Source organism: Taeniopygia guttata, chromosome 3 (assembly GCF_048771995.1).
Source record: "Taeniopygia guttata chromosome 3, bTaeGut7.mat, whole genome shotgun sequence".
NCBI classification, from domain to species: Eukaryota; Metazoa; Chordata; class Aves; order Passeriformes; family Estrildidae; genus Taeniopygia; species Taeniopygia guttata.
Genome location: NC_133027.1, coordinates 41,393,734 through 41,420,438, shown reverse-complemented (window position 1 = coordinate 41,420,438; position 26,705 = coordinate 41,393,734). Strand labels below are relative to the sequence as shown.

The window sequence follows — 26,705 nt, the reverse complement described above, 5'->3', positions numbered from 1 at the left end:
GATTTTCCTTTTCCTTTCTTTCAAAATATTTTTTTGATGAATCACAAATCAAAAATCATCTACCTTTTCATACATCTACTTTCCTCCACTTTTAAATAAATATTCCCAATATATTAACACTAGAAACCACAATGTCACCACTTACACTTTTTAAATGTGATTATTTTAGGAGAGGTTAGAGATTACCTTCACTGCAGAACGGTCTTACTCCTTTTATAGCTGCATGCCTCAGAATTTTCATTGCTGTTATGGATTGCTGAGAGTCTTTCCCAGTTTTACGCTTTTCTCTCAGCATGGAGACCAGTGCCTATTGATAATGTCTTACCAGACCTAAGTATCTAATGAAAAGCTAGTTTGGGAATCCAAGGTAAAAAAGTGGACTACTTGGCAACAAGATAATTTTAAGAGAAAGAGTGGGTCATTTAATTGCAACACAGCCAACAGCAATGTAGAGGTCTATTTACACCAGTCTTAATAGAGCAAATTACTGTTTTTTAAATCTGAGGCAGACAGACATAAAATGACTTTTTAAGAATAAAAATATTATCCTATGCTTGCTTTATCTAAGCATTTATTATTCCAAGTGCCATTTTAACTATTTGGTTATCCTTAAAAGATGAGACAGTCTTGGGCTGGAGATTTGAAAGGAAGAGTTTGAAATACCCTGTGTTTGGCAAGTGATCACATTTATTAGCAAATTTAAAGGTATTTTATCTCAGAGCAGCTTATTAAACAGCATTGCTCACTCTGCCTATGCAAGTAACTGATGGTGTATGAATTGTATGACAGTGCTGGGATGATTCTTTATGAACTGTGCTGATTCTTTGTTAACCTACTAAACCACAGAGCAATACATATCTGGGGGAGTTTTTGCGAAAGAAAGCAACAAATACATCTGATGAATGAAATGAAACTAAAATTATATTGCAAGATATTACAGAATGTGGAATATTGAAATAGGAACTACAAAGAAATAGTTTGTGACAATATCCTGTTTGGTACATTTGACATGATAGTAATCACATCATTACAGCAACAACTTTCCTTTCCCTGAACCTCGACCATAAGCATGGTAGGGACATCTCTTTTGATGCATTGCTCTTGACCTTGTGTGTTTCTTAATAAATTCAGAACCTGAATCCTTATAATGATTGTAATATGAAATTCAAGTTTTCAGTCCATATGTCCATACATAGGACAAAGTTTGGTTTTGGTTTTTGGGTTTTTTTCAGAAATTTCTTGCTTGTGTAAAAATGCTAACTTGAGACTACAGTGGCCAATGAGGGTAGAAAATTCATTTTTATGTGCCTTTCCTGTAACTCTTGCCATCAAGATAAATCACTATACTATTCCAGTGCACAGTGTGAAAAGAAAAAATTGCTAAATTTGAAATGTACAAAACTCATGAAGCAAAAGAAGCAAAACTAGTATGTCATACATTTAGATTCAGTTGTGATCTTCATGTGAGAGTGAGACATAACAACAGAAAAGCCTTCGCAGAAGATATGGATGCACCTGTAACACCTCTACATCCAAGAAGTGAGTACTCCAACAAAGAGGGAAATACATCAATTTTGCTGATAGATTAAGAAAGCAAATCACATCAAACACCAGGCATTTACCTTGAATTTTCTCTATGGATTTTATATAAAGTATGGATATGGCCAAAATATTACTACTTAGTGTTGGCTAAGCAATTTGTGAGCCTATAAACTTTGATTGATGGATGTTGGGTAGAACAGACCAAAAGATCTTGCACCTGAAGATGATGCACTGAGTGACTCATGATAGTTTACGATGATGTTTAAAATCTTAATAGTACTGCTTGTTTCTGTGTAAGAGCTGATTTTATTACTTGGACCAAAGGCCACTGACATTTTGGTTTCATAAAGCATAAATATATCCATCAGAACAGTTTTATATTCAGAATATGAAAGCAACAGTTAGGGCTGTGCACAAACACTGCTGAACTGAAGCAAAATAATTTTTTCTCATGAGAATGCCATGGGATCATGGCAACATGGAGAAATGGGAAGAAGTTATCAAAGTCTGTTGAGCCTTCAGTAGCAGAACTACATCATGTAGTCTGTAAATACTCACACTCAAAAAGCATGGTGTGCCATGATTTACTGTGGATATATTTCATTTGAATTCTGATTAAACACTTAGAGTTTAGGAAACTGATGCTTATAAAGAGGAACTCCTCAAGAACAGCAGCCAGTACTATGGCTAAGCAGAATGAAATTACTTTAAACAACATGTTTTGATTTGATCCTCTTTGTTGAAGGGGCCAGTAGCTTACATCAACTCCAGGCTGATTTTTTCAGACTCCAGGAAGAGTATGATAGATTTCCCAAGCAGTCTACAAAATTCTCTTCACTGATGGTCATCTGTTTTCAGGTTTATATTGAAATTACAACTCCTTGCAGCTGGACATACCATAAGGCCTCATGGAGGTCAGTTATGATAGTAGACGTAGTAAGTCCAAACTGCCAAAATTTCAAGTGGTGAATCATCTTTAAAATTTAGTTTTCATGTCAAAGATTTTTCTCATTTCACATGTATTTTGACACAAACATTTTCTATTGTAGGATAGGAACAAAGCACTTATTTTGAAAATTGTGAAAAGCATTTAATTGTTGTAAACAGTAACTGATGCCTCCCCAAAGCTGAGGGACTTAAAATTCTTATTCAAGGAAGGATATTTAAAATGTTTGGATATCTTCCCACATACCTTTTCTTTGTTTCTTTTTTTTTTTTTTTTTAATTTTTTAATTCCTCTTTTTAAAAGTCATCATGAAAAATAGGGAATAAGAGCTATGTCTCTAAAATAAGTAACCTGCTGAATTGAATTTATTCCTTAAGTGATACAAAAAAAGGGATGGACACTGGACTGCATGCTATACAGTGCTGGCATTTTAAGTAGCTTCATATTGAGGAGAAGCTATTAACCAAATCTTAAAATCTGCTTCTGTGTGGGGCAGAGATATATAGAGGAAGCAGATAGTTTTTCTAACCAGAGAGTAAATGCCTTGCCTATTATTTCTCACAGCAACTCAAAATGTTTCTAAACAAAATAAAACTAAGGGTTTTTTTTAGTCTTTGGAGCCACATATTTATAGATTTTTTTGTGGTTCAGTTGCTCAGTGTCCCTGCCCCTTGTTAATAGAGATGCTCACGTGTAAAGTCATGACAGACTTTTAGTGAATACAAAGAACCTCAGGCTTAGAAGTGCAAGATGTCCTCAGAATGAGTGATCCATAATAGCCTTGGATAGCAGGAAGTGCTTTAAATCTGTTTTAAGAAGAAAAAAAATATTGCAGAATTTCTCCAGGTCTCAAGATGAAGTATGTTTCTTCCCACCTGATTTCCACCTACCTGATTCCTCTTCTTCCCAGAAATCTTTAATGTTTCCTTCACTGACAGAAGCATCACAGGCAAAATACTGCGTGTATATGCATCTGTATTTCCAAAAAGAAAAATATCACTACATTTCCTTTAAGATTCTGTTAGAAGTTGTACAGAGCTCAATTTCGAGACATGTAGAGGTCCATGATGCTAAAATTGTACACTATGCTTTGAAAATGTACTCCTTCAGTTTCTGCAAATCTGTTTACATGAAGATACAATTCTTTCCCAAGAAAGAAAACCACGTTGCTTTCTTTCACTGAAATATCACCAGCATACCAAGGTGCCCCAGCAGTCATGAATAGTAATGTTGACAGATATGTGGACAGATTATATATAAACATGCACATCCGTAACTGTGTGAACAGTGAAGGCTGTGATTTAGTTTTCAATTCCACTAGCAGTGTCCCATCATTCCCATGAGAACCACTGATCACTCAGAGATACATTTTGGGGTGATTGGTCCATTTTTGCAACATCTTGCTATTTTAGAAGTGCCAACAGCATCTCACTTTGTATAACATGCCTGTAGTTCCTGCTGCATTCTGCTTGTAATGCTGGCCAAAACTTGCTTGTTTTGATATCACTTGTGCTCAGTGGACAGTCTAATCAGCCTGGTTGATGGCTCCCCTGATTCACATTGCTCCCACTGTGCTCAAGGTTGCAGTATATTAGTCTCAACACAAATATGAACTTAAAAGTATACACAAAGTATTTATTTAGATAGCACATGCAGAATTCAGAAACTCCCAACAATAACTTTATGACTGTTATGTGAAATATTTAAACACCATGCTATGGTATACAGGGAAGCTTGTTGATGAACTTATTCTTTATTGTTATAATACATTAGAATTATTTGTATAAAATGAAGGTGGAAATATTTTATAAACTATGTTGTTGAGTAGATTTATTATTTTGAGCTCTTGAAATGAAATGTGTTCCCTCCTTTGTCAAATTCTGGTTTAAGCAGTCACAGTTCTAACTATATAATCCATGAAACATCAATTTTAAAATTGCTTCCAAGTTCCTGATCCTTTGCAATTCTTGCTTTTTGGAGTTATTCAGTGTCCATTTGCTTTCCATAAATAGAAAAGTGGGGAGGTTAGGTGGGGCTGTAATTTCTGAAATCATGATACAAAGTGACAATCAGCAGGATATGTCACTACAAAGTTTTCTATATTGCAACATCAGGCAATACTGATACTTCAAAAATCTATAATATGAACCTTTCACTAATCAGAATTATCTTCAGTATGAGCCTAGAAAATTTTTTTATTGAAATTTCCTTATAAACAGCCTAGCTGATGCTAACAAACGCAATGTAATACACTACATACAGTCAGTCACAACCTTATAATTTGTTTTACTCTATCTGATTTACTGAGCATAAAAAAGGAATTTTTACTTCCTCCTAATTAACCTCTTCCACCTTATGGCTGCTGTCAATGTACCACTGCAATTTTTGCTGGTATCTCTTGGCCCAAATACATTATTATGGCAGCTGAAGTGCATGGTGCTTGTTCTCAAAACATTTCCTTCCATATGCACCTCTGAAGAACTGGGCTGCAATCTCTCTGATCAAATTCCTTTTCTGGAATACCATCAGGACATTTTCTAGGGACTGAATGAATTCAATTCTTTCTGGCTCGAGAGCACAGAACCAAACCATAGCAATGTATTTAGGAATAGGACCTATACTTTTGTTGAAAATGCTTTTGTTACTGCAAATGAAAAGGAAATAGAGAAGGAAGTACAGACAAGTGATAAAAATATTACTCCAAAATATTACTTTGAAGGAAATTTTGTTGATATTTTTCAAATGAAGTATCTGGAAAAGCTGTTCTACTGCACTTATATCTACAATAGATATTAACTGCATGCATAAAATCTATATTAAAATGGTGTTATATTAGCAGGAATTGGGAAGCATGCAATTTATAATGTTATACTGCATTTCATGTGCACAAAAACATATGCCTTAGTTTGATACCAACTGATTTTCTTTTACATAAATTCTTATATTTGCTCTCCTCCCCATTCATTCTTTTGTTTCTCCTTTTCCCCCTTAACCAAATAATTTCTCCCCAGTGGAGTTGAGTAGGAACTGAAAGCTCCAGCTTGCATAGAATTAAAAGTAGGAGTCTGTTTTATACATTAAACAGTATGTAAAGAAATGAAACTATGCTCAAAACATAGACATTGGCATGCAATAAGGATTCCCTCATTACCGTGATGAAATCATCTGTATCTGATCTAGATAAATTCCAATATCCCTGTGATAAATTCCTTCTCCCCTAGAAAAGAATACAAAAGACTTGATCTTTCTATTGGCATTTATCTTCTCTGATGTAGAGGCATAAGTCAAGTGCAATAGCCACCAGTGACTTATTATTTCTCTTCTCACAGGTGAAGATGAATGTCATAAGGGAGATAAGCCGTAGTGCGCATATATTATATATATAACACTATATATGAATAAGGAGATATTAAAAACACTATGAATATTTTCTTTTCCCTTTTTATATTTTTTTTACTCATCCTAGACTATCATTAAATAAAATTAGAAGATGCTGTAAGTTCATCTTGAAATGAAAAGCCTCAATATTTCCTTCAGCACTACAGCCTGTCATCAGTGAAAAAGACATAGCCTTTGTTTCTGTTTGACTGAGAATTGTTTGACAGAGGCACTAGACTGGGACCGCAGGCAATGGGCAGAAACTGATATACAGGAGGTTCCACCTGAACATGAGGAAGAATTTCTTTACTGTGCAGGTGACCGAGCACTGGAACAGATTGGCCAGAGAGGGTGTGGAGCCTCCTTCACTGGGGATATTGCAGAAACTTCTGGGCACAATCCTGTGCCTTCTGCTCTAGGATGATCCTGCCTAGGATGATGAGCAGAGAGGTTCAACCAAAAGACCCACTGTGGCCCCTTCCAGCCTGGCCCATTCTTTGATTCTGTGAAATTTGTCTACCTGCTACTTTGAAGATTTCTATTCTTTGATACATAACTTCCCATGCCTCAGTGCTCCATCTTGTAAACATGCTACTCATAGCTCATTCCTCTTTCAGTGCTCTACAAGCACGTTGAATAAAATCAGGTCAAACAGCATTTTATTAGATGTGTACTTGCCTTGGAAACATACCTGTTATTTGACTGACATTTTAAAATATATCTAGAACTAAAAAATTACTACACCTAAAAAAAATCTATAATTGTTCAAAAAAAAAACCAAAACAAAAAACGCCCAATTTGTTGCATTTATTTGTCTATAAAAGTAGCTAATTGCAGAAGTGTAGTAAAGAGCATCAGAACAAAGGAGTCCCAGTATTTTATAACAAGGAAAGGTTTTGGCTATAAAGAACAGTGATAAATATTCCTGAGAATTCCAAATTCATATTCAACCCTCTCAGGTCCTGCTGTAATCTCCCACCCCCCAGCAGCCAGGGGGGAAGATGGCAGGGTTTGGGTGTCAACACCAGTGGTTCAGCTCCGATGTGGTTGGGCTGTGCCACTTCACTCAGGCTGCTGAAAAAGGGCTGTAAGGAAGCTTCCAGAGAGGTGAGAAAGGCAACACTGAAAACAGTGTAGGTTGTTGAGACAAAATCCTGCAGGGAAAAAAAAAATAATATAAAGGCATGAGGAGGCTGTATATGTCTATAAAGGTCACCCACAGTCTAGGTTTAAAGGCAGCAGTCTGTAACTTCCTTTCTGGTGTTACATTGCAATTCATCATTTGCCTAGGTTAGCTGCAGTAGACAACTCCTTTCTAGTAGCTCAAACAAAATAAATTTCAGAAGCAAATATAAATACCCTGTCTCTTTAGATGAGCTACACATGTCCTAAACCAAAAAGTGACATATTCAATCTTCTCACCAGCTTGATAGATTTGCACTAGTAAAAAGTATTGTTGCACATGTGATGTGCATATGTATTGTATATGTACTGCAACATATAAATATGAGCTTGCCTTAATGATTTTAAAGCAAAAACGTTTGATACGTGAGCCATATTATATTGGTGGAAACCACATAATATTTTATACAATCAACAAAAAATCCCTTCAGCCCGCAAAATTTAAAAAAAACCCAATCAACATACAGATATATTCCAAAATACACATGTAGGCTGCAAAAGAAGACTGAATGAAGATATTTATTTAAACTACTCACCTGAACTTTGGGTCATTATATTTTTGAAATTGCTACGGATTAATAAATAAAATCTATCAAATATATGTGAAAATGATTTATCCAATGTTTACGGTGAAGGAGAAGGAAAATGTGGCACGTCTCTTTGCATAGTTACAGGGATTACTTAGAAGGAATATTATGGAGTAACACCATGTAATGTGAAGTTCACTGGAGATAGCCAGTAAATCAAAGCTGTGGATGAGAGACAATGTTCTTCCTTGCTGCATTCATATTTTTCAGAACACAGCTTCATTATATCTGGTAAATGTGAAATTATTTTCAGAATGCCATTAGTGTAAAGGATAGATACCAACGCTCTGTAATATGTAAAGGTACAGTTAAAAGTGAAAATCTGGTACCAATAATTTATTTGCAGTCAAGGTATTGTCTGATGACAACACATTAGAAATACACAGCTGGCTTAAAGAAGACATTCATATCTTTGTGCAGATATATAATTTTTAAGATAGTCCATGTACCTCATCAGAATGAATGCAGGCACTGTTGGCCACCACTTTCCTACACCACTCTGATAACATTTGGGTTGCATATCTAATATGCACAATACTGAGGGAGGTGCCCATGATGCTGACTACTCTGAATTAAGTCTTTCAAAACAGGAAAGTCACCCGACTTTCAGCAATTCATAGAGTTTTAAGGTTTCAAATCCACTGTCATAATTATCTTGTGACATAAAATACAAATTTTCACCCAACAATTGTTGCATCAGAACTAACACTTTGTGGGTGAATTATAACATTTCTTTCCAAAGGATGCACAAACTTAATTTAAAACAGTAAGACACTGTCAAGCAAATCCTTTGGCAATACATGCAACTATCTAATGACCTTTAGTGCTAAAAAAATCTAGTGTTTATTTCTAATCAGAACATAACCGACCTAAGCTTCAAGCCACAGAAGTCTCATTATCTCTTTGCTAGAATAGAGACGTCTCTGATTAGAAATCTCCTCCAACTTTAGACTCTGACCAAAAAAATCATGTCACCAATTAAATCTTCTCTCAATAAAGAAAACATGTTGTGCTTATTGCAATAGTGGTAAAGCATGTTTTTCCTCCCTTGGGATTATTCTTGATAAGCAGAGGTAGAGAACAAACCAGCTCCATGCTGCCTTGTGTAGAACTTTTTCCCTCCCCTTTTATTTAGTGCTACTTTTAGACTAAATTAAAACAACTCCCATCATGTCTTTGCGTAGAAATTATATACAGCACAGTGTAAATGGATTCTTGTTCATAGCATGTTGCTACAAAATAGTTTACTATTCAATTAATAAGTATGCAGTTCCTTGTTTCTAGTCTAAACTCAAATAGAAAAGAAAATCTTATTTTTCAGTAATTTGAAACTAAGATTCTATTAGTTATTTGAGCTTCAAAATCTACTACAATATAAATAAAGTAAATCCATTTGTTGAAAACAAAATGTTTTTCCAGTTTGGCTCTATATTGTAAGATTTTGAGATTTTTAATTTGTAGGAATTAGTCTCTTTCTACCTAAGTTTTTCTTGATATTCTGAAATGTCAGCTACTTGCACCTGGAAACTTTCCTTTTTTTTTTTTTTTTTTTTTTTCCCTAGCCACTTGTAATGAGGTCTGTTTTGTGTGATTCACATTTTTACTTTGCTGAAGGGTGGAGTCTTTGCACATTTATTCAGTCACTGTTTTTCACTTTCCAATGAAAAAGGCTTCCATAGGTCAGAAGTCTCAGTATTTGAGATACGGGAAAAGAACAGGATAACATTGCCTGATTACAGCAGAGCCAATTTTCCCCCAGAATATACTCTTTCAATTGGAGCAGTTCCTGGGTGGCAGTAAACAGCCTCAGAAGCCAAGTCTCATAACCTATAGCTGTTCCAAAATGGGGACGTTTTTCAGTGCAGTGCCTGAGGCACATCAAAGTGCAATGGTAAGTAATATACAGACTACAATAACCTCCACTCAGGAAAGCAAACTAGCAGATTAAGCTCTAGTATGTTATAATGTCTTTTAGGAGGAAAAAGAATCCTGAATTTTGTTCAATTTGACAACCTTCCTGTAAGAAAACATTTATGTTTCCAGATTTTCTTCTCCTGTTTCTTTCTTTGAGTACTGACATGAATGGCAGCTTCCTCTCTTCAATGACTCACCCATTAAGATTATCTAAAAGTAAAACAAACTCAGGAAAACACTCTTTACCCATCTCTCATCCCACGTAATTTTCACTTTTTTTTTTTACATCAGGCCAAAAGATGGTTGGTCTTCTGGTACAAGAATGAGTTGGCTAGAATAAAAACTGGCAAAAATCTGTACAACAAAGATCCAAAATTTTTGCAGGCTTTCTATTTGCAGCTGATTATCTCAGTTATTAGGGTACAAGAGAACTGTTAGAATGAACCATGAGACTCCAGTGACTACTGAAGTCGAAGGAAATAGTCCTTTTACCTCATTAGGTTTTAGATTAGGCATTAAGTCAATAAGATAGCATTGCCCAGATTTCTGCATAAGAGTAATATTGTAACTCCTTTGATTGCAGCAATAGGGGAAACCAATGGGAAAGATTTTTTGTATTATAACAACAGTACAGCTCATAATTTTTCACAGAACTATGTAATTGCCTGCAACTGAAAGCACTTCACCATATGTTTTAAAGACATGTTCATTAAACTCACTACTGTGCATTCTTAAGTGTTAGGGATAAATAGGATAATAATGTAGGATTCATGAGTTAATATTGAAAGCATAGGTATGCATGAAATATGGTATTTAAGCATAGGGTTTTATTTTTGGTGAGGAAAAATATCCTTTCCTTATCAATGAATTGTGCAGTCATGACTCCATTGATCAATTCCATTTGAAAAAAATAAAAATTTTTGCAATTTTCTTTTTCAAGTTGCAAAATTCATGCTTTTCCCTTACACCCTACTCAAATACTATTTTGTAGGAAAATGATGGTACCTGAGGTCCCCCTTTACCTTTTGCAATTTTCAGTCCAGACTAGCTATAAGTGTTCAAATCAAATACTGCAAAGAAAGACAGCAGCATCTACTCCATGCTGAAAATCTTCTATGGCAAATCGCAAAAAAACATTAAGTAAAATAGGTAGGTTAAAAATACCTTGAAAGCAAGGTTTATAATGGAAATGCTGAAAGACATTCAATGATAACAGCAACAGTTGGCACCATAGTAATAAAACACTTAAATGAAAAGGAAGAAAGTCTGTATGTTCACAAAGGTTTGTGGATTCGAGGGGAAAGCTATGTGCAGAATCAGTGTAAAGATGGATGTTAATAATTCATTATGATGCTTAGATGTCATTTACAGAAAATCTTAGAAACTCAACTTGCAGTCCTAGTGTGAAAGAGTCAGAAAGAAGAAACACAGTGCTGCACCTTGTACTAGTATTTCCTTCTTCTTCCCTCATGATAAAATCATGCATCTGAGTGCTCCTCATGCCTAAGATTCACTGGCCAGAACAGTCTGCTCAGTTCTTGCGCAAACAGCAGCCTTCAGTCTGCCTCAAAACAAATGCAATGCCCAACTACAAATAAATAGTTAATGGAATTCAGTCTCCCACTGCCTGCCACTCAGGTAAGCTTCCCATTCACTTGTGACAAAATGTCTTTTCCCCAGTGGACAAAAAAAGGGATTGATGGGCATGGCTAGAACAGGTGGCCATGTGCAGCCTTTGCCCTACAGGGGACCTGCAAGCTAAGAGCCAGTAAGGTACTCAAACCAGCAAATAGGTTTCATATTTAAAGGATATTCACATACACAGGTACATTAGCACTCTTCTTGCATCCTCCAGCCTAGATTAAAAATTAAAGCAATGACCTTAGACTTCTCCTGTTGTTAAACATTTTCTTTTTATTGAACAGGCAACAAAAGTAAAAGATACTTCATTTTTCCTCTCTTGCTCTTTAAATTTCTATTCCCTCTTCTCTTTCCTTCCACCTGTTTTTTCTCCTCCTTCTGTTTTTGTTGGCAGCAGTGTATTTGACTTGACCACTCAAATACCCACTAAGGTCTATTTGCAATCCCCAAGCAATACCAATTTATAGATGAAACTGGCCACTTACATATTCCTGTCTCCAAATAATGAACCAGGTTTCCCTCAAATAGCTCCACTTGGTAATCCTTTTCATGTCTATTCTGCTCCTGAGCCATTTCTGTAGAGCATTGTCTATTGGGAAGGGGATGCAAAGTGAAAAGAAGCAATTGTGTGCATCTGTGTGTGTTCTTTCTCCATGTCTGTAAAACCCAACCCAAACTGTCAAGGTGACAATCCAAAACGATAATCAAAACCACTTTTTACATTCCATCTTGTAATTGCCGCAGGCAAGTTTGAAAGGAGATGCTAACAAATCCCAAAGAATATCAGGTATTAAATATTTGATACAGCTAGAAATGTATACAATAGACATCAAACTTATGTTGTATATCTCTGCAATTTCTATACCATAGGTAAACAACCATATTTCAATAACAAATTCTTAGGTGAGTATTTGGAAATCTACATTAAAATCTGTTTACATTTTAGAAACAGCTCTGTTGTTTCTACATGCAGATACAACAATAACAACAAAAGGAGATTTTACTTGGGAATATTATCCCCCATCGACATACAATGAAATAATATTTTCAAGGGTAACTTTCTAGCTTTTTGCATCTTTACAAGTATTTGCTTTAAAGCAATCTTACATTCATACTGATTCATACAGCCTGATTTAAAAATTGTAAGACTGCTGATTTACAAAATAGTTTACACTCATGCCTACAGTCTGCATTTTAAATTTTTCCAGTACTTAGCTATTAAAATTCAGTTCATTTTTACAGTGTCCTTCATAGGGAGCATTGAGAAGGCTGCATAGAAGGAGGGGTTATTATGAGTAAAAGGGAAAGGAAAACTAAGAAAGAGGTGCAAACTGAGGTTACTCTGCTTGAGAGAATAAGATAAACACGGTGTCCTGGTTTCAGCTCAGGTAGAGCTAATTTTCTTCACAGGGGCAGGTATGGGGATGTGTTTTGGATCTGTGCTGAACACAGGGTTGATAATATAGAGATGTTTTTGTTGTTGCTGAGCAGGGCTTACAAAGAGCCAAGGCCTTTTCTGCTTCTCATACTGCCATGCTGGGGAGGGGGCTGGGGTGCTTGGGAGGCTGGGAGGAGACACAGCCAGGACAGGTGACCCAAACTGACCACAGGGATATTCCAGACCATAGAACATCATTCTTGGTACATAAACAGGGGGGAAGAAGGAGGGGACATTTAAAATTATGGGTTTGTCTTCCCAAGTCACCATTACCCACAATAAATCCCTGCTTTCCTGAAGATGGCTGAAAACCTGCCTGCCCATGGGTAACAGTGAATTAATGCCTTATTTTGCTTTGCTTTTGTGCTCGGCTTTTGCTTTCCCTATTAAACTGTCTTTGTCTCAAAGTCTGCCTTTTACCCTTCTGATACTCTGTGCCATCAGGCTGCTGGGAGTGAGGGAGTGGCTGGGTGGGGCTTGGCTGGTGACTGAGGTCAAACCATGGTAAACAAAAAGCCAGTGGAAAGAGTGAGTTTACCCTCAGTCTGTACAGTCAAAGAGATGAAAAAAAAGAATGGTCTTTGATAAAACTTGGTCACAAAGTAGGCTCATGTTAAACAAACGTAATAGAATGGTACCTTTACAAAAAGAAAGTGAGTGAATGTGTGATGCACTTAGCATCTGCTGAGCCATGTTAACTGCATGTGTGTGTTTAGCTCAGTATAAATGTAAGACAACTTGTCCTAAGTCATATAGTTAGTTGTATGTTGTATCAAAGTAGTTCACTTTTGTTTGGAACAAACAGCAGATATATGAGCAGTTACTGGAAAAGTAATTTCCACATAACTTTAGACTACTGCAGTGTGGAAATCTTCAGCTCAGCTATTTCTTCTAGACACTCTTTATAATCAATGGAGAGAAATAGGCATTTTGGGAACATGATTCATCTGATATATGTTAGTTGTCTAGTGCAGAATGAAACCTAAGAGTGACAAATTTTTTTCAGTGACTACAGAGAAAGTCAAGATGACTAGTTCAGATGTAGTCATTTACCCTGGCTCAGATAAGTCCCCCTAATGAGCAACAGATGTAAGGTACCTTGTTACACTGCAGTAACTTAATCATGAGCCTAAAATCCTGGAATTAACAGCCAGTGGTGGGGTCCTGCTAGGACGTAAAATGCTCTCCAAAGACAGAATTAGCTCTGCATAATTTTATGCTGTGCTTTTAAAGGAAACTACAGAGGGGAAACAAAAGAGAAGCACAAAGAGGTGAGTGGCCCAAGGTCACCCAAAAGGTCATAGACTCTGTCTGATTCAGTGGCTTATCGCTGCAGTGCACTGCTGCTAAATGAAAGTAGCAAAATAATACGAGGCAGGAGAAATTTTTCCTACTCTTCCTCTCCACCCTCTAAGTGCAGATTAGTGCAGTCTTTATGAATATTAGGTAGGTAGCTGTAAACACTCAACAGTTGCTCTCCTAGTACAGTGCAAGGTTCACAAAGATGATCCTTGTATGACCCATTCACAGCACAATATCACAGCAGAATATCTGTATTAGGGCATTTAAATCTACAAAGCTTCAAAGGCCCTCCAAGACAGCAGGTTTACTAACATGTAGCATAATTTGCAGAAAAAGCATAGCTATTTGACTTAAGTGCAAAATGTAATGGACTGGTAGCAGCTGAAAAGTCTAGGCAACTAAAAAATCCAGGGCTGAGATCCATATGCAACCAGGAAGAGGTCACTTCAAAACTGTAATTGGCACATCCCTGTGTCTGATTTTCTTGCATGACACCGGCACTTGGATTAAGATTTTGTTGTTTGCAGATGCCCTCTTTCTTTTAGACAACCATGGCCTTTCCAGTTCTTTTTTTTTTTTTGTCACCCTGGTTTTCCAGGTTTGAACATAGCTTGTGGAGCAGAGTTGTGATATGTTCTTCCAAGTACAGCACTTGTGAGGGAAAGCAACTGTGTTCTGAAGTAGCTGGAGGTTTCAAGGATTCTTCACACTTTGAATCTGATAGAGTGCAATGTAGTAGACAAGCCTGAAGGGATTCTCAGTTATGGATCACCGTAACAAAGTCTGCATTTAAGAAGAAAATGCGCCAGCTGAGATGATAAAACAAAATGTTTCTAGTCACTGCTATCTGAAGGACAGAAGAGTCTGATATGAACTGAGATTCTGAATTGGCATGTCATCCTTATCTCGGGGAGAAAATAGACTTGATCAGTTCCTAAAAATGCTGCCTTCCACATTTCAGGATCACAGCTGTCTTCCACTTAAGAAGGCCACCCAAGACTGAATGAACAAAGCAGTGTCTCTGTTAGCATGTACTAGAAAGGATCAGCACTGTCTGAGCTGACTTCATGGCATTGCTGATAGGCTTCACAAAAGCATTGAAGGGAGGGCAACAGAAGCACAGAGCACAACAAGGCCAAGATTTGAGAGAGGCCTGGACAGTTCAGGGAGCAGAACAGATCAGGGAAAGAAAACCTTTGTTTTCTGGGTTGTCCCATCACAAACTGAACTGCTACCTAGACCAATAGGTGCAGCTTAGAGGAATGCTCTGAGAACTGGCCAAATTTGGCCACACAAGAAGAAGCCATGCTTAAATTTTTATGTCAGAGTCACAAAGATGGTTGGATAGAATGGCAACGCTGGAGACTGGGTTTTTCTCTTAAAGAAAAGGCTTTACAGACAAAGGTTCCTGTGAAAATCAAATTCTCTTAGTAAATATAAACACTGTGAAAATATATGTATATTTCCTGGAATTTTCATGACATTGAAAATTACTTTATTATTCTATAACTGATATATAATAATTAATATCTTCTTCATCTTGTTTTGAAAAGGTTGAGGTGATTAGATGCTGTAGAATGGGGTTACTCAGAGGAACATTAGGAGGAAAAAATGTCCTCCAGTAAGCTGCCTGAGAGTAGTTTCTGAATCCGTTTTATGCCACCTGAAGAGAAAAATCCAGAACTAAATGTTTTATTTTATCTTATTTTCCTGCAGTGCCAGCCCGTTTATTTAGAACCAAATGAAAAAGGAAATTATATATGTGAATACAAGGCATCCTGGAGAGTTTTAAAATGTATTTTTAAAATTTGTATCAGTGCTGTACATTATGCTTTATTGTCAGCCACTGATAGGAATTTTATCTGCAGTTCAAGAAGGTGGAGTATACAGGTAGTGAACTACCATTTTAATTAACAAAACAAAAAAGTGTAATGAAAAGTATTATAATCTTTTCTGGTCAATAGGAAGCCACAGGGGGAAATTAACTGTGGTTATACATATCCTTTCTATACAGTTCCTTAAGCTCAAGAAATGAAATATATTTCCTAAAGCTGAACTGGTTAGTGGAAGAATGGAACATAGTTAAATGCTCCCATTATATTATAATTTTAAAATACTTAAACTACAGTATAACCCAGACATCTCAGTGGTTATCCAAGAATGTCATGCAACGGTTATCAAAGAGGTAGGTACATGTATACACATACAAGAGTTTTTTGTTTTGATTGCTTTACTGAGATTCTCTCCTGTAACAAAAACAAGGACATGCACAAACACAAACAAAACTTAGAGGTCAAACTAATATGACGTATTTCCCTGCAGTAATAGAGTTTGACTAACACCGTCATTTTTTCAAGTGTTTTAGATTTCAGGAGCAGAAAAGATCTTTAGTTTATGTTGTCTCTCTACTACATAGCAGGAGCTTTCATGGAGTTGTTTCTGTCTTGACCCTTGATTTTGCCTTTCAGAGTAAACAATAAGATTGCCTTCTTGGGGAAGAAAAAGAGGAATGGAATATAGAGGTAATGGAATGGAATATGCTAGAGGTAATTATGTGTGATGCAGCACATCTTCCTCCATACTCAACATTAACTCTTTTATATATTCTGACATATCAACAGACAAGGGGCATGGGAAACCTGATATGGCTATTTTAGTGTGAACCTTTAAAAGTACTTAAGAAAGAACTGTTCTGTTTCTTTCTACTATACCTGGCTTTGCATTTGTTTCCAACATTCTTCCCTACTGCTTTGATGAAATTCTTTGAAATCTAACTGCATTGTCCCAGTCTCTCAGATTATTGCATTGTGCCTTCCTTGATTTAGAGGAGCTCTCCTTTCTTTTCAAAAGTGTCCTTTCCACAGAGGAGCAAGTATGACATGGTAAACAGGAACCCAACCCTTTTTCCTTGTTACTGATCTGATTTGGGTTTTGGTACTGGGCTGATGCTTTCAGTTTCCAACAAGAGAAATATACCACATCTGTGTAATTGGTGATCTGAGGTCTTGATTTGTCTATTAATTGTGTGCAAATCATCTCATCAGTACTAACTTGTACTGATAATATAATTGTTTTGACCGGTGTGAATCCTTATGTATTCTGTAAATATGTATTTGATCTTGCTAATAAAAATTGTTTGATATGAGATTTACTGGAGCCAGAATCTCTTTTCTGTCTGGCCTTGCTTGCTCTTGGCTTGGCAAGTGCTAAGTGGTTATCAGTTCAAGATATTGCCATATTCTCCCACTGGCTGAAAGTGTGGCTGATTTCCCCATTTCTGTTGGCTTCTATTTCAAAATAGTCTACATCCTGCTTATTTAGAGGAAATGTGACCTTTTTAAAACCAAATATGACCTCTAGAGGTAAAAACAATTTCAGAAAAAGGACATAATTTAAAAGTCTGACTTTGTCATGCATCTGAATTCTGTCCATACCCCACTTAATTTTACTTTATTCAGAGAACCCTTACAGCGAAGGTAGTCACAGTAACAGTGCAAGTCCAGAAACAAAAATTGCTTTCACTAATCTGGTATTCTGACATTTTCATGTAACTCACACTGAGGCTGCTGTAAGTTTTAAAGTCATCAGAAGTACAGTCCAGCTTCTTGAGGGAAGAAAGGATAGGTAACCACCAGAGATGAGAGCTGTGTGCAGTAAGTCATGTACTCATAATGCTGGTTTACTGTAGCATTCACTGTAGCAAATCCTCAGCCTACCAGAAGAACACAGCCATATAATCCCATGAAGTATGAGCAAGACAGTATCATGTAAACTCACTCAGCCAATAATTTTTTTCTGGGATATAAAACACACAGTGACTTATGTTGGAGTTGCATGGTGCTGACAAGAGGTGATAGTGATGCTTAGCAATAATAATATTGCTAATTACATTGCCATAATAAAGATATAATAAATAAACCTATTAGTTCCTCTGTAGCATAACACGTCCTTATGTCTTTGTAAACACAGATAATATAGCTGGCAAGCGTCAGTTCTAAAGCATGACAGCATGGTGGGAAGCCAGTTTGCAGCCAAATAAAAAAAAAGGTCCAAAAAGTCCTTTTGATCTGTTACCATATGTCTTCTCTACTTTGCATAGCATTTGCTATGAGAGCCTCAGTGACTATACCTATGTGTTGCAAGAAAATAAGATTTGGCTAGTCCTTGCTCTTGTTGGGGACTTCAACATCAGATGTCTGTGGGAAATACAATACAGCAGAGACTAAATAGTGCAGGAGGTTCCTGTAGTGTGTGGAAGGTAATGTCCTAACAGAGCTGGTGAGGGAGCAGATGGGGGAAGCTGCCCTTCTGGACTTGTTGCTTGTGAGCAAAGACTTGTGGTTGATGTCATAGTTGGGGGCTGTCTTGGGCACAGCAATCACAAAATTATAGTTTTCACTTCAGAGAAGTAAGAAGTGCGGGTCAAACAAAAAAAGAATTCCAGAAATACATCAGCAACATAAGGAGAACTAAGGAGAATCTCCATCAGCAACAAAGGATGAATAAAAGGCTGAATTCCTTAATGTATTTTTAGCCTCAGTCTTCAGTAGTCACACAGTTTTTCTCCAAGTACCCTGCCCCTTGAGCTGGAAGACAGGGACAGTGAGCAGAATGAGGCCCTCATAATGCAAGGGGAAATGGTCAATGTCCGGCTACACTGCTTAGACATGAGCAAGTCTGTGAGACTGCACAAGGGAACTGATAGAGATGGTGGAAGAGCTTGCCAAGCCACTTTTCATCATTCACCAGAAGTTTTGGTAATTGGTGACGTCCTAGCTGAGTTGAGGTTAACAAATATGATGCCCATCTACAAGAAGGGCTGGAAGAAGGGACAGGGGAACTACTCGCCTGTCAGCCTGACCTGGGTGCTGGGGAAAGTTTTGGAGCAGATCCTCTTAAATGCCACCATACAGCACCTACAGGATAATCAGAGGATCAGAACTAGCCAGCATAGGTTTGTGAAAGGCAGGTGCTGCTTGACCAACCTGATCTTCTATGACAAGGTGACCCAGTTAATGGATGAGGGAAAGGCTGTGGATATAGTCTACCTGGACTTTAGTAAAGTATTTGATGCTGTTTTCCACAATACTTTCCTGGAGAAAGTGCCATTCATGGCTTGGACATATGCATTTTTCACTGAGCAAAAAACTGGTTGGATGGCCAGGCCCAGAAAGTGGACTAAATCCAGCTGGTGGCTGCTCACGGGTGGTGTCCTTCAGGCCTCAGCGTAGGGGCCAGTCCTGTTTAATATCTTTAACAATTATTTGGATGAGGAAATCAAGTTCTCTCTTAGTCTATTTTCAGGTGACAACAACTTGGGCAGGAAGGCTCTGCAGAGAGATCTGGACAGGCTGGACCAATGGTCTGAGGACAAATTTATCAGGCTCAACTCGTCAAAATGCCGGGTCCTGCACTTGGGTCACAACAAACCTATGCAGTACTACAGGTTAGGGGGAGAGTGGAAATTTGCTTGTTGCAAAAAGGATCTGAGGATGTTGGTTTGTGGCAGCTGATGAACCAGTGTGTACCCAGATGGCCAAGAAAGGCAATGGCATCCTACCTTGTATCCAAAATAGTATGACTAGCGGGATGAGGAGAGTGATTTACCCCCCTGTATGACTCTCTGTACTCAGCACTGGTGAGGCCACACCCTGAATCTTGTGTAGAATTTTGGGCCCTTCACTACAATAAAGATGTTGAGGTATTGGAGTTTACCCAGAAAAGGACAATGAAGCTGCTGAAGGGTCTGGAGCACAAGTCTTGTGGGGAGCAGCTGAGGGAGCTGGGTTTGTTTAGTTTTTTAAAAAGGAGGCTCAGGGAAGGCCTAATTGCTCTCTAGAGCTTCCCGGAAAGGAGGTTGTAGTGAGATAGGGGTTGATTTCTTCCGCCAAATAACAAGATTAGAGGAAATGCCCTCAAGTTGCTTGAGAAGACATTTAGATTGGACATTAGGAAAAATTTCTTCACAGAGAGGGTTATCAAACATTGGAATGGGCTGCCCAGGGAAGTGGTGGAGTCACCATTCCTGGAGGTGTTTAAAAGATTTGCAGTTATGGTGACTGGGGACATGTTTAGTGATGGATTCAGCAGTGCTGGGCTAATAACTGGCCTCAATGATATTAAGGGTCTTTCTTGACTTAGACAAGTCTATGATTCTATTATATTATTCTGTAATTTTGATTTAGAAAAATATTAATTTTTAGGCTTCAGCTACTTTAGGAGGGAAAAAAAGTTAAAAACCCCAAACCCATCCAAAAGTAAGTCATATCAACATGTCAGATGTGTCAATTTGATTTTGGGAGTCTTTAAATTTCTTATAATTTTTTAAGCATGCTGAAGAAAGTTTACAAAAGTTCCTTGCATGTATATTTAACGATCCATATTTGTAATGAAACATGTAATCATTTATTGTGAAGATTCTGCAATTGCCAACTCTTAGTGGCTAGTTTTCTAAGGTAGAAAATATAACCATTTTTCCTCTCTCCTCCCTGTCAAAAAGCTATAACCCATCTGCTTTTTGTACATATAACCTAAACTTTAACCAGTGTGCTTTGACCTAGGTAACTGGTTAGCAAACAGACTTAGGGCTGTGCTCCTTCTCCCAATATCCATGCACACAGTGAAATTGCTTCAGGCCACATTTCAGAGTTGCACTCTCCATTGACTGCATCCCTGGCACTGTTTGGAAATAAACAACGCTTCTATAGGGATAACCCATTTTCTATTTTACAATCCTGAGTACACTGGTCACTTTACAGAGGAAGAGCTGCCGGCCCGTTTCCTTGCCATTGCAAGCGCCATCTTCTCTGGCATTCGCTTGGTCAAACATTCCACACTTTTTCAGCATGTGTGAAGCATTACAGAAACCCCTATGTTCATCTCCTGAGAACAGCCAGAAAGGGTTAAACAAAATCAACCCTGACAATACTAGAAACAGTTCTCTCAGTGTGTGTTGGTTCACTGCTCCACAGGGCATAGCAGATGTTGTGTCTGGTAGTAAGAAGGGCCCAGGAGGTGTGAGCTGTCAATCACTTTTTTTCCTAACTACAGGCTGTGCTATGGATATGAAGCACGACTAAAACAATCTGTCTCAGCTGGGGTGTGTGAGGTATCAATAACCCTTGGCAGAGGTGTCAAGAGCCTTGCTGGAATCAAACTACCCTGCTGACCAGCTGCTTAGCAAGTTAACAAGGCAGCATTCAGTGCTCGCTGCCCTCCCAGCCCAACAATTAACACAACTGGAGCAGGGCTCTGCTGAAATGCAGGAGGAGCCTCGCCGCATCGCCCTTGTGCTGGCGACAAAGAGATGCAGAGTTCTTTATTCAGAAGCATCCGTAACAACATGTGAGGAGTGAGAGAAACTAGGGCAGAGAACATGTTTTATTCTCAAATCAAATATGCAGATAAATATTAGCAATATGAGACAAATCTGAACGGACTGAGGAAAAATAGATTTGTAAAGTATTTTCACTCATGAGGCCAGTAGCTGTAGAGAAGTCAGGGAAAAAGAGCTCCAGTAAGGAATAAATCGTGCTGAGAAGCTAGAGTATAAGGTAAATTTAAACAACAGCAGGAACAAACAATGTAATGAAAGAGTTCTGAGGCACTGGTAATCCAAACAAAAGCTGCGTAGTGGCTTGTTACAATCATCCACATGGCCGGTTAGAGTATTATAGAACAACCAGGTTGTAAAATGAACAGGCAACAGTCAGAAAGTCTTAAACATTTTGCACTCATGGGTCATGTACTACTCAGCTTTGTACCAGTATAAATTTGGAAGTAATGCCATTAAAATCAATGGCTTCACAGTGTTTTAACAGGGAAGCATCGGGCCCATTTGTAGGAAATGATTCAATTTTTCATTTTACAAACTGCTAACACCAGCTTCTGGAGTTAATGTTTTTCCTAAGCCCTCAACACATTTTTTTTGTTTTGTTTTGTTGTGAAAACTGAATTACTTTCAAGTCTTTTTGTATTCTACATTGCTTTATTTTGTGGTTTTGTTCTCAAGGGTATCAACCAATGATTATATACTGTTCCATTCTGAAAAAAAAAAACCCCAAACATGCTGTATGGCAAAACATGAATATTAGCTTTAAACAATTTAATGTTGTTTGTCTTTGCTTTGAAATTCAATAATGCCATCAGCCCAAAAGACCTTTTAGAGCAGAGTATTTCACACAGTGAAAGCTGCTTTCTGCTACAAAAGCAGAGCAGCTGTGGCTCCTGCAGATACTCTTAAAGACAGATATAATAAAACACTGGGAGGGAGTAGGTCGACACAGGAGCATGAAATGGACGAGATGAAGCCCTTTGTCACAATCAAATAGGCTGTAAAGTTACTATAGTAACATACAGTATTAAGCTCCAGGTGGATTGACTTAATGTTGACTAAACAAAAAGAGGTTAAGGAAAACCAAACCAATAATTATTACACTCTCTCTACCAAATGCTTGCCAGGATGCCATTATTTTGATTTAGCCAAGCTGCACAAAACATGGTGTGGGTTAGTTTCTGTTCTGATGAGCAGTTCCTCTATGTGAAAATCTGTAAAAAAAAAAAAAAAAAAATTAAAAATTGTAAGAAGGAAGGAGTTGGGTTTGCTGTGCCTGTGACAGACACCAAGGCAAAATCCAGGCAAAAGACCATGACAGAATTAAACTGTGTCAAACGCCTTTTTTTTTTTTTTTTCTCTCCAAGATCAGCACTTCCCTGATGTGAGAAATGTGGAGAAGAGGATGTTCAAACTCATCATGACCTACCTGAGCTTAAAAAATGATGAATAGAAAAGAGACATACATTTTGAGATTTGTTTTTATCTTCCCTGTAACAACTAGCCTTTGCATCTAGAAATCTACCAGAACATATTCCACTAATTACAAATTGTATCTTCAATAGGAAGCAGGAATTTATCTGGCTGTCAGTGTTTGTTTCTAGTTATATTCTTTACTGTAGAAAGAAAATGCCTGACAACTTATGAATGGCATGCCTGTGGCTGCTTGTCCACTCTTCTCTTTTAGCTGTGTGTCAAGGAAAGCACTTCAACCTCTAGATAAATCCCACAGTGTTAGAAAAACTTGTCTTAGCTCCAACGGCCATTTCTTTCACTCCATTTCAGTCTGGGAATTAAAAAATCTGAAGATTTAAGTGAAATTCCTGGTTTTATTCTGAAACTTCTGATGCTGTCAGAATTCACACCTTCTATCAGAACTGTAATTTCATGTGTCTCTGGTATAGTTAGTGAACTCCAAGCTGCTGCCCTATAAATCTTTAAAGGTTGCTGTTCAGAAAGGGAAGGAGATCATATTGGTTCAAGCTGAGTAAAACAGTGGGTCTTTCTTTGATAAAAAGTAGTAAGTACAAATCAGAAACCCACTTGGATAGTCACTGCAAAACTGTCAAAAAACTTCTCATCTGTGTCATAAAATTAGTCTCAATAAGACTTGAAATAATTCCACACTGACATGGGGAAGAGAAAATGTGCTCACTGCATTCAGGACATGAAGTGTGCCCTTGGCCTGTTAGAATAAAAAAAAATTTAAAAAGAACACAAAAGAGGTTTTAATTATCAAAATTGTGAGATAGTTTTAAACTGTACATGGTTCAAAAACACCTTTGGAAAAGACAGTATATGAAGGATAGAGGCAGGAGCTCTGAATATTTGAGGGGTTCCTGTGATTATTACAGCCTCTTGGCTAGATACAGCAGCCAAGAAAGCAGTATCTGCTGAAAGATAAGGGAAGGATTAAGCATCTAGCCAGAGTTTTCTGGCAAAAATAACACAAGGGTTACTATTTTCAAGAATTTCTTTTCTGCAACCTGGTAGAAGTGTAATGTGGCTGCACCCTTGGAAATGCAGTGGGATGTAATCAGAGTAACAATAGTCAAACTGAGAGGCAGTCCTAAGGGCTTCAGTGGAGAGAAATGTCACTTGAAGAGGTACCAAGCACTCCTGTTAAAATCAGTTCAGGAAAGGTTTCCTTTTGGATTAGATTTATACAAGTACCTGGCACAAGCTGGTGCTGTCCGAAGGGCAGCACTAGAATATGACCAGCTCTCTTGAGGGCAGACAAATTCTGCATACTCATGAAAATAATGGTAACAATAATAAGCATAAATACAAAGACTTGAACCTTCCAGTACTCCTGGAGTAGTACTAGCTCTCATTAATGGTTATGGTATGTTGCAAACAATTCTGTAGCCGTATGACGAATTATTTGAAGATCTCCTTGTGATTATTTGAGATATCTCTGCTAAGCTGGACTGCTAGAATGTCCTGAATGTCCTGATGACTCAGTGTTAGACAAAAAGAATATCAGAGCAATGTCATGGTCCAGAAGGCATCTTCACTTACTTCAGTCTGCTATTACATATTCTTGAAACTGCAAATCACATTCTGACATGTCATCTGTCTCCTAAACCTAAATAGGACCCCAGATGGCTGCTGCCATTGTGGTTATCTGTATCTTCTTCTTCAACTCAACAGAGTTCAGTTGGGCTGTTGAAGAAGAGCATCCAGTGAACTGTAGCCTGCAGTTCAGAAATCTGGTGTAGGCCCTGCAGATCCCATAAAAATCTAGGTTGTGAGTCAGGAAGAACAAAAGGACAATGAAGGCCCACCTCAAATATTTATCTTCTGGCACATGAGGATAGCCTTGCCCAGAAAGGGCAGGCTCTTCAAAAGGCATGAGCACAGATCCTGCACACTTTAGGAACTGGTTGCCTTAAGAGAAGCAGAAGTGGAATCCATATAGGAGATGGATAAAATAAAAACCCTATTATGTATTTATGAACTGTAGAAATTATTTTATTTATTAATTCCTGTAAAACCCAAGCATGCTATTCCTTCTTATATATTCTTACAATGAGGACATGTGCCAACCTTTGAATATGGTATGTGGGAAATCAGATGATAGAGGTAAGGTATCTGCCAGGATTTCTTAGTACTTTTTCAGAATACCATGACCACCTGAGTATATAGTAGTGCTTGAATAGGGGATGCTACATAATCCTGAGTAAGTACCCCAGTTATGATGCTGTTTCAGATCTTTGCTCTTCATGGTTGATGTTAACATGTTAATTCTAAATGCTGGATATCCTTCCTCCTCCTTTGCTTGAGAAGGCCTAGCAAAGCTTATTATTCTGCTCTGTCAGTTCTTGGTTTACGTTCTCTGCAGGGAGCTATAGGCATGGAGACCAGGTGCAGCTCATCTCTAAGGAGAGGATAAACAGCAAAACTCCTGTCTTCCACACATGGGGTCCCCTTGCTATGCCCTTGGTGACCCACATGGAACAGGAGCTGAGAGTCATCCACTTCTTTCCTTAACAACCTCTTTTACCTTCCCGTGTCGCCTAGATTAGCTGACAGGATGGAAACCCTTCCCTGACCCCCTTCTAGCCAGAGGAGATCACTTTTGTGTTTCTCTGAGTGGAGCAGCTGGAAGCCCACTGCCTCCTGTGGGGTCTGCACTCTGAATCACCAGTCCCACAGCCTGCCCCTGGGGTGATGCCATCTACACAGTGTTGCCTCCCTCCCTGCTTTAGAAACTTCTTAAAGTGATGTTTTTATTCTCTGCTCATCTTCCCCAGCACTGAAGTGGCCTATGCATGTGCCTGTTTATAAATCAGTGAAGATCAAATGAATACTTAGAGGCAATTTGAGCCTAAAGGTACTGAATTTTCACAACCGCTAAAATGGTTGTTTCTTGCTCCTTAACTCAAAGGAATCACATGGATGCATTGGCCTTGCTTGAGAGTCACTGTAGATTAAAAGACAATTTGAATTATAACACTGATCCAAATACTACTGCTTCTGTGACTTTGGGCATGCCACTTAACCCCTCTGAGCCTTATTTTCCCTATTATCTGAGACTAATGGTATTTTACCTGTCTCCGACCACAAGGGAGCTATGAGGCTTAATTAATGTTTGCAAACTGGGTTGTTGCGTAGCATAATTAAATAGCATTTCCAAAGTTTAAAGAAGTAGAAAGTATTAAGACCCATCAGCAGTAAAGATGAGACAAGGGTGAGAATGTTTTGATTCCCAGGACAGTGCTTAATTCTCTCAACCATATGGCTTTGGAAGGAAAAAACAGCACCAAATTGTCTTCAAGTACATTTTCCAAAGTTAAAAAATGTGAATTTTAAAGCAAAGGTGGCTATTCACAACTTTAAAGAACATCCAAACAGCAATATTGTTTTCATTGTTGTATGATAATTTCCTTCTTGTTTAGTTGCATGAAATTGTTGCACATTTTTAGATGTTACTGAGCTTCCAGCCAGAGACTTCTGTTAAAAATGATCCTTCACAGCTAACTCTACTCAGTTATAACATTTTTAATGAGCCACACTTATTTTCCCCTTTGAAATTTGATGGTTAGTTTACAGTATTCTCTGTAAACCTCTTCCAGGTTAGTTTACAGTATTCAAGTTGCAGTTGTCTTGGACAATATAAAAATGATAGAAATATCTTGCAGTGTGAGACCTACCAGATATCTCTTGCCCTATCACTTTGGCTCACAGTTCCCCTACAATACTCAAGAGCTATCTTAGTTATGAAATGGAAAGAGATCACAAAATTATTACGGGGACTGCTGTAGGACTGTACCTTATTTTTGATTAATGTGAAATTTAGTACTGATTAACTTAAAGAACAGTTGGATGAAAGGTTCAATTTTGCTCATATAACCATGTCTCTTCATATCCTGAATGAGCAAAAGAAAAGGAAAATCCGAGAAATTTTAGCCATGTGTTTGTTATATTCCTTATAGTCTT

General features: G+C 37.8%; 1 protein-coding gene and 1 long non-coding RNA gene across 6 annotated transcripts in view; both read right to left on the bottom strand.

Annotated features, from left to right (window-relative positions):
- Positions 1–26,705, bottom strand: part of LOC140683684 (uncharacterized) — a 545,997-nt gene that overhangs the window by 161,426 nt on the left and 357,866 nt on the right. The gene's annotated exons all lie outside the window — the stretch shown is intronic.
- The window catches only part of LOC140683685 (uncharacterized), a 32,690-nt gene continuing 10,622 nt past the window's right edge, over positions 4,638–26,705 (bottom strand). Inside the window, exon 2 of the long non-coding RNA XR_012054997.1 lies at positions 4,638–7,020. This is a non-coding gene — a long non-coding RNA (uncharacterized lncRNA). The remainder of the gene's footprint in view (positions 7,021–26,705) is intronic.